The sequence below is a fragment of the Lygodium microphyllum genome, chromosome 19 (assembly GCF_053477565.2).
Source record: "Lygodium microphyllum isolate KBCC chromosome 19, Lygodium_microphyllum_v1.1.10, whole genome shotgun sequence".
NCBI lineage: Eukaryota > Viridiplantae > Streptophyta > Polypodiopsida > Schizaeales > Lygodiaceae > Lygodium > Lygodium microphyllum.
In genome coordinates this window covers 22,499,367-22,508,370 of record NC_141153.1, presented here as the reverse complement: position 1 = coordinate 22,508,370, position 9,004 = coordinate 22,499,367, and positions in this window count along the sequence as shown.

Genomic DNA, 9,004 nt, shown 5'->3' with positions numbered 1-9,004 from the left:
GTCTTGCTTGGTAGGCCTTAAATCTTACGAACAGACTGCCAAGTCCATATACCCGCCAGGCGAGTCGTTCTAGGTAGAGGTGCTAATCGAGTAATAGTCGATGCTTACCCTGAGTCTCCTCAGAGTGAGAGAGCTCATTTATCCTCTATTGAATTAGAAACAACAGATGATCCATCTGGTAGTGAGACATCATCCAATGATAAATCTAAAGAGGGGTCCACTACAAAGGATATTTATTAGATAACTCTAAATGAGCCGATAGAGCCGCAAGATAGGATAAGAGACACGAATGTGATTGAGTTGGGCCTTGGCACGCTGAATGATTCGCGGACAATTAAATTAGGTTCCATGCTCAGTTCAGCAGAAAGGGAGGACTATGTGTCCTTGATTCAAGAATTCCGCTATATTTTTGCTTGGAGTTATGATGAGCTGAGAGGCATTCCTCCCAGCTTGGCTGTTCATACTATTCCTATAAAAGAAGGCAGTCGTCCTGTGCGTTAGAAACTACGGCATATGCCTTTTGAACTAAGGGACGGGCTGTTTGAGGAGTTACAGAAGTTACAGAAAGCTGGTTTAATCTTTCCTATACAGCACATGGAATGGTGCTCACCCGTTGTTATCAAGAAGAAGAAAAACAACCAAATCCGACTATGTGTAGATTTTAGAGAGCTGAATAAGCAGACGGTTAAGGATTACTACCCGTTGCCATTTATTGACCAAATTTTGGATCAATTAATGGGTAGGAAAATATATTCATTTATGGATTGCTTTGCGGGTTACAATCAGATGGCATTTGCAAAAGAGGACAAGTTGAAAACAACTTGTATTACTGTCTTTGGTACTTTTGCGTACCATGTGATGGCTTTTGGTTTGTGCAATGCACCTGGATCATGGCAACGAATAGCAGATAAGACCTTTGGTGACATCTCCCCAAACGAGTTGAAAGTATTTATCAATGACCTAGGGGCAGCCACTGTAAGGGAAAGGATGTTGATTATTTTAAGAAAGTGCTTTGAGCGCTGCAGACAATTTTGTATCTCTCTTAACCCACGGAAGTGTCTTTGGAGTGCCTTATGGGCTATTGCTAGGCCACGTGGTCAATTCAGTAGGAATAGCAACTGACCCTGAAAAGATCAAGGTTATAGTCGCTATGAGTCCACCAAGCACTTTGAAAGAGGTACATAGTTTTCTGTCATCTATAGGGTACTATCGGAGGTTTATAAATGCCTTGGTAGATGCTTACTTGGAGTTGCAGAGATGCAGTTGAGCTTGAGGGGGAGTGTTGAGATGACAAGCTCAACTCATGCGGACATTGATGATGGACCGCCTAGTTAGATGGGTCCACACATCTACACTTAGCATGTTGGTGGTCATTATGACTCTCACGTGGCCACTGACTCATTACTTACTATATTCAAGTTGTTACACCTATTTACAGCTGGCATAGTTATAGCGTCAGTCGACTACTGTAGTCGGTTATGCATTGTTTGACTTAGTAGGTCACTTTCCTTTATGTTGTATCTTATCTATACTTTGTGTACATTGAAAAGTGAGTGGAAGAAGAAGAAGAAACCAGCAAGAAAACGTTTTGGCCTCCATCTCTCTTCTTGTCTCTTGAGTGAGCTTCTTCTTGTGCATTCTCTGTGTGTTCGGCATAGCATCTTGAGCAAGTCCCCCCACCATGCGATTCTTGACATATCTTTCTCTCTCTCTCTCTCTCTCTCTCTCTCTCTCTCTCTCTCTCTCTTGGAGATGCATTGGGAGGGCCATGCTAGACATCATCCTGATGCTCTACAATAGTGACTTTCTGAGGGGGCCTAAGAGATTTACCCAAGGAATGCATGGCTTGACATGGAGCCCTTTTCTCTTCTAACTGTACTTGTTATGGCCACAGAGAGGGCTTGGTTCCTATACTTGCTCTTTCTTTCATTGATCGGATTTAGATTTATGCCCTTCTTTGTGGACCAACTCCAATGGCTCTTATTGAGGTGGCTACCTTTGCTGTTTTGGCTCTCCAAACCCCTACCGAGGAGAGTTCTTGTGAGGTTGCCAGTTGGGATTAGGGGAGTATCTTGCTCCTCCACTCCTAAGCTGGTGTTAGGATTAGGTGTCATGGCATGGAGTCCATGTTGCAGTGATGTGCCAGCTTGTAGGCTAAATCTTTGATTCCGTTATCATTAGAGTAATCTCTTCCTCCCTTTTGCCATAGTATTCTTCCTCCTCTTTTGGTGTTTGCTTGCACTCCTCTTTTATTCTCTTCGATTCCTTCTCCACCTTTGCAACTCTCTGTCTTCCCTGGAGGTCGAGCTCTTCTTATGGGGATTTGGAGAGTGTGATCTTAACTTGACAATTTTTTCACCTTGTTGCTCACAGATTTTCCTCTTGCTCTCTTATCGTTGAGATGATTGCTCATTCTTCTTTTTATTAGTAACTATCTCCATGTTGTCCTGCTATTCCTTGTGGACTTTGTCTCCCTCTTGTTCCCGAATTGGCGGTGGCTCCAACCCCCAGCATGTTATATACATCCCTCCTTGGCTGTTTCTTAGTCCTGCTGTTGTGGTTAAACCTAGGGCCTTCTCCACCATTGCAGGGCTCCACTCCACCTCTACTTGACGAGCTTCTTCTCCTTTTCTTACCATCACCATGCCATAGTTACTTTCGGCATGGAGGCTCCTCAGATATTCTGCACACTTGTTGTAATTGATAGCTTGCCCAGCCTTCTCTACATACTTGTGTAGGTTACACTGGTCCAAGAGTTGTTTTACAGTTGACTCCTCCATGATTGCATCTTTTAGGTTTAGGGTAATCTTGAATGTAAACTAGCTGAAACCCCCTATTTCTATCATCAAGCTGTACTTTGCTTGCTCTTTCGCAGCGAACGGGAGCTTGCCACCTTAATCTTACCCCAGATGTAGAGTTTGGCCAAGAAAGAGAGAGTAGCCAATGACTATGTTTTAGGCCATGCTCAAATGCAATGTGTGCTTTCTATAGGGGTAATTTTCTCTTCCAGCAAGCAGGGCTTCTGTCATGGCTCCTTCTTCTTAGTATTTTTGTCGCTTTCTCCATTATGGTTCTTTGTGGGGTTGGTGGTCTTGTAGTGACTTGGACATTGAACACTTTCGTATAGAGACCTGTGTCATCCTGCATTCACTTGGCAACTCCTGAGAGTATATGAAAACCATATGCTTCAACCATAATGAACAGGTGCAGCTCAAAGAGACATCACTTATTTGAATCCCATGGTGTTGAGTTTGATGCATATCACATGTGCTTGATCATAATTGCTTGTGTGTGTTCTTGCTTTGCCTTTTTTGGTATTATTTATACATAGTCACAAAACACATTGTTTATTTATGTACAATTTATGCATCCATGTCACTTCATGAGGACAAAAACCAATTCTAGAACTCAAGATTGTATTGGAGTGTGGCACATGCATCCAGTACTTGTGGTAGCTTACTCAATAACAACAGATATTTTGCAACATTGAGTAGCATGGTACCTTGTCCGAGTCTACGTATAACATGTTGCTCCTCCTTAGTGAAAATATTATAAACCAAAGTGTTTTCTTGGCTAGTTTTGGCTAAGTGTATACCCCTAATGGCAGTCAAGACTCAAAAGGAAGTTGGCGCCACATAGGTTGTGTCACTTTGAGACCACCATTTGGCCAATTGCTCCTTTGAGACGGCTCCTAGTTTGCGCCATTGTAATGTGGTTTTCAAACCAACGTTTTTTGACTTGACTTTGACCCTCTGATTGTCGCTTTAATTGCTCTATCTCTAAGATATTTGGTTGAAAAAGCACATCGTTGAATGTCAGAGTTAAGTGTAAGTTGTCAACTTTCTTGTCAAAGATGAGTTGCATGCGTTTATGTAGGAGCTTGTCATAGTGCTCGTTAAGATATTATTGCTCTTCCTAGGATAGAGGATATGGTAAATATTCCTCAAGCTGCTCCCTGGGAAATGTGCCCATGTTTGCAAGGACGTAGACACGTGCAAATATTTTGAGCTTAGCATCCAGCTCAGTCAAGCACTCTATGACACTTTTATGTTCTATGAAGGCTTACTCGATTTCTATCTCATGCAAGGTTTTTGGGGGTTTTCCTACTCGATTGCTATCTCATGCAAGGTTTTGGGGGTTTTCCTAGGCTTAAACATAGCTGGGGGCTCAGGCCTAGATGAGCAAGATTGATCAATGCTAGGATTGCTTATATCCTCGGGGTTTTCATGTTTCTCCTAAGGCTTTTTTTCTATCGCATCATGGTTCTCCTTAGATGTGACTAGTATAGCTTTGTCACCCTATTGTGATAGTGTTGTATCCACTCTTGATTGGTCAATGCAAGTTCTATTGTCGGTGGATTGAGTGTTGCGAGAAATTGTTGACGGTAATGGTTGCCCTGATTTTTCAAAACACATGAATGTGTCTAAGGTTTTACCACTGTTAGGAGAGATGGCAATGGGTTCATTGGTGGATGGACTCGATGTTGTGGTCCTCAGTTATTCAGCGCTCTTAGTCTCAATGTTCTTGGTATCCACAGCCACTAGCAACTGCCTTTTTTTTCATTGTTTTCTCCTCTTTTTCTTGGGCAATTGCGGAGTATCCTTGAGAAGATTAGAAGTGTTCATGTCTCTTGTTGCCCTTTGAGCATTGTAACGTGTCCACTAGAATCATCCCGGACACGTCTTAGCAGTCCATCGGAAAGGATGTCTAGAAAGCTCCACCCGGCACTCCCATGGAATGTTACGGGACTTGTGATCTAGGTCTTCCCGCGTCTGCCACGTAGCGGAAGTATCCTGGCCGTTCCCACTTAGGATCGGCCTGAATTTGGGTTTTCCTGTTTGGTCATTAGCTAGCAGCAACTAGCGTCAGACCCGAGCGAACTACTTTACGCAGAAACGCCAGGTCAGAAGCAGATTCACGATGCACTTGGTTCAAGGAGAATGGGAACGAGAGGGATGCAAAACTCAACCTCTCTGCCATAAGGCATAGTCCCATTCCGTTCCCCTAAAACAGCGTAAATTGGGTAAAACATAATTCTCGGTCATTGCTTTCGATGAACCTCCCGCTGCTCTTCGAGATCTTTGAGAAAAGTTCCCGGCTAACCGGGACCACCCATCCGTAGGACGGACCCATGGTCCATCCTCCGCACTTTCCTCGGTTTGTTTTAGTTATGTAATTATCTAACACATTAATTTGACATATAACAATCAGCTTCTTTAATTAACCCTGTTAAGCACTGGTTCCTTCACGTAATCTTATCACGTGACATAGAAAAACAATATCAAACAACTTCTTTCTTATCATTCCATCATTTTATCTTTGAAATACAAGGAGTTCCGCCCGTAGGCTTGTCCATAATCCGCCCGAAGGCTATCCAGTAATCCGCCAGGGATCACTATTCCAAGCTCCTGCCCGTAGACTAGTATGCGGGCCTCGAGATCCAATCCCGAGTCACGTTAGTCTCTTGTGCAGGACCCGGAAGGCGAGGGATTTACGGCCAGAGCCCCCTGGCACCCAAGCGTCCTCCTGCTCCAAGTAGAACTCAACGGAAAGACCTCTCGCGGCGGGTTCGGTCCACGTTCCCGGCGTGGTCAACAACCCCCTTGGTTAGGGTCAGGCAGGCAGTCGGGGGTAACTGAAGCTGCCTCTCCCTTCAGGCCTTCAACCTGAAGCATTTAGATATCTTTTCATCCTTTAGTTCCTTGAGCAAACAATGCAAACAGTGCTTTCTAAACTATTACAAGCACAATCAATTTCAGTGGTCGTTTATTTGGCCAACTGTTAAAAAGTGAATCTTTCTCTCCGAATGCATCCAGCATTCGATCTGGGATCAAATTGCGACTTGGCAAGATCCCCAAGGGTTTGTTTGTTCACCCTTTTGTCCTTGGGTTAGGGCCATACCCTGTTAACCCAACTTAACCAATACCTTAGGTTTTATTAATAGTAAATCCTGGCGACCATGTCGCTTCAATTTATTGATTGGTCATTTGCTTGCAGGCAAATACCTAACTCCCCTTTTTCTTGGCAATTATTCCCCAAGAAAGGTGATGTAACAGGATGATTACTCATCCTCTTGTAAGTTAAATCTTGCGCAATAACTTGCCAACCTCATTTCAAGAAATGGCAAAACTCTCTTGTGAACAAATCACAAGTCTATGCGATGTTGCAACTTTTTGCACATGTGTTGCATCTATTCCACGGGATCATTTCACCCATTGAATGGCATTTTCTGGTCACGGAATTATCTCCAGCCGAGAAGCAGGGTTTAGGGTGTCTTCTTACCCAACCCATTCCTAATTATATTAGGCCACGGTCCTAGGAATTTCCAACTCAGTCGGAGTTTCATCATTTGAACGAGTGATCCTTAGGATAGAAACCTTAGATCGTTTTATGCATGAGCATCCAATTGTCCCTACATTCCGTGAATGTGGGTAGGACCTTTGGTTTAAGGGTTCGTCTTGGTAACAAGTGCGTGAAACTAGGTCAAATCCTTAATGTGCTAAACCCTAGCTAGCACTTGGAGCATATTGTATCGATTTAACCATCTAAATGAGTCCTTTGCGGTTTAGGTGTTTTGGGTAAATCAATTTACTTGTCTTACGACAAGGACGAGCCATTCCTAAAGATATTGTCTTGATCTAAGAGGGGAAAAACTAGTTGCATTACGTCATAACTCACGTATGCACGCGATTCATTTTCTCTAGATTTGCAATCCCTAATTTTTCTTGTTAAGACCAAGCACATGATAAAATTCGCATAACTTCCATTGGTCCTACTAGGGCATGTGTTCACGACTCATGCTATTAAGCTTTTAAGTTTTTATGTTACACAAACCATGCAGCCTTTCCCTAACTTCATTTTTTTTAATGAAATATTCGAACGCACTGATTGAGCATTACGCAATCTCGACTTTGTAATGATAGTCATTAGTTGTTCTAGATTCGTTACTTTGCAATGCACTGAAGCACTTGCTATAGACATCTTTCATTCATTCCATTGAAACATACAAATGACCGATCTTCGATCATGTGTTACTTCCTTTAAAATAGCCAAAGTATTTCAATCGCAAAAGTACATCCTAGTTCCATAAATTAACCATGCATAATTGCAATACTTTGACGTGAATCAAAAATAGGAAGAAAACCTGGACTTGTGGGTTCGGTAAAATATCCACATGAATATTCGGAGATGATCCTCCTGCGGATGCACCTTGTACCTTTTTAGGGGCCATCGTGAACTCGACCTCTGGTTTTGCCTTCGGGAATTCAAACTTCTTGCCTTGGCTCGCAATCTTATGATTTTTGGCCTTCTCCCTTGTACGCGCAAGTCCCTTTGAGGTATGGCTCCTTGACTTGTGGAATTTGGATTTGGAAGGTCTTATGGTTCGGAGCTTGGGCCTTCTTTCTTTCGGAAAAGAGGGATTCGTGAGAGGGTTCTTGCGAAAGCCTTGCGGAAACAGAGGCTTGAGAGATTCTTCTCCTTGAAATTCCGGCTAGGAATGGTTTTATGTGCTTTGTGGGAATGGGGACTTATGAACTTCTCCTTCCTTTCATAGAAGTTCCGGGGATAAAGATCTTTGTGGAGAGGGAGTGTGGGGGGGAAATTTAGAGATGGGTTTATGGGGGAAATCGAGTGGGAAGGGTTTAGAGAAACCCCTCTTCTTCTTACAAGAATCGGGCTAGGGCTTTAGTAGCTTCCTTTGCTTCAAAGCCGGGAGGGATGGGCTTATTGAGAAACTAATGGAAAGGGCTTTAAAATTGGGGGTAAAGATTTGCTTGTAGTGGATGCTATGGAAAGGGGACTTGAAAATTTTGGGATTGGAATGAACTTACGGAGATCAATATGAAGGCTTTAAATTCTGGGAATAAAATGGCCTTCACGGAAAGCGGGCTTAAGAACAACCCGGGGTAAAATGGCTTGTGGGAGTTACAATGGGAAGGAGGTCTTTAAATTCGGAGGGTAGAGTGGACTTTAAAGGAGATTCAATGGGAAAATGGCTTAATTCCCGGGGAATGCAAGGGAAAAGGGCTTTAAATCTCGGGGGGTGGTAAAAACTGCTTGTGAAGGATCCAACGTGGGGAAGGGCTTATGGAAGCCCCCTTAGAAGCTTCCTAGAGAAGCTTCTAAGAAGCTTCAGCACGTGGTGTGACGACGTGGAGACCTGTAGGGGGGCGGCCAAATGAGCCAGGTGGCAGCGGTTCTGTCAGCTGGCGGCTCCACGGATTGTAGCGGCTTCTGGCGATGGCAACGGCGGCCTCAATTTTCAGGCAGCGGCGGCCTCAATTTTCAGGCGGTGGCTCCTCCTTCACCGGCAGCCTCCTCACGGCCCCTCCATCACGGTCACCTCCTCACGGTCCCTCCATCACGGGGGAAAGGGCTTCTAGAAGTCCACAGGAAGGGGGCTTTAAGAAGGCCCCTTAGAAGCTTCAAAGAAGCTTCCAGGATGCTTCTGGGGCGGCGTGAGTAGATCAACATGGAGTAGGAGGGGAAATGTGGTGGCACCATGATCTTCAGGCGGTAATGAATGGAGACGACGCTGGCGGCGTACTCCGGCTTCAGGCGGCAACAACTGGTGCAGCGTTTCGTCACTCTCCACTCCATGACGATAGTACAATGGCAGCTCCCAAAGTGGGGTCACGGCCTAAAACAGCAGCGTCACGCATGTACTTTCTTCTCTCCCTCTATCAGTCTCCCGACTCTCCTTTCAGCCTTCCAACTCCCCCGTTAGAGGGGGTTTATATAAGAAAAGGGGGGAGAGGATACCCTCCCACGTGGTGGCTTGCATGGCTCTTCTCCCCTCCACCTCATAAGTTCCCTATTTCAGTCCATCCCCTTCCCTCAGCCACGCTTTGGCTGGGGGAAGGTAATAAAAAAAATTTGCAATAAATATTACATTATCCTCTTGACCTCTCCCAAGAGGATGTTTACCTATGGTTATGCGGGTTATTTAAACCTCGGTCCCATTTTGCCAGTGGAGAGGTCATGATTCTTCGTCCCCAATTTA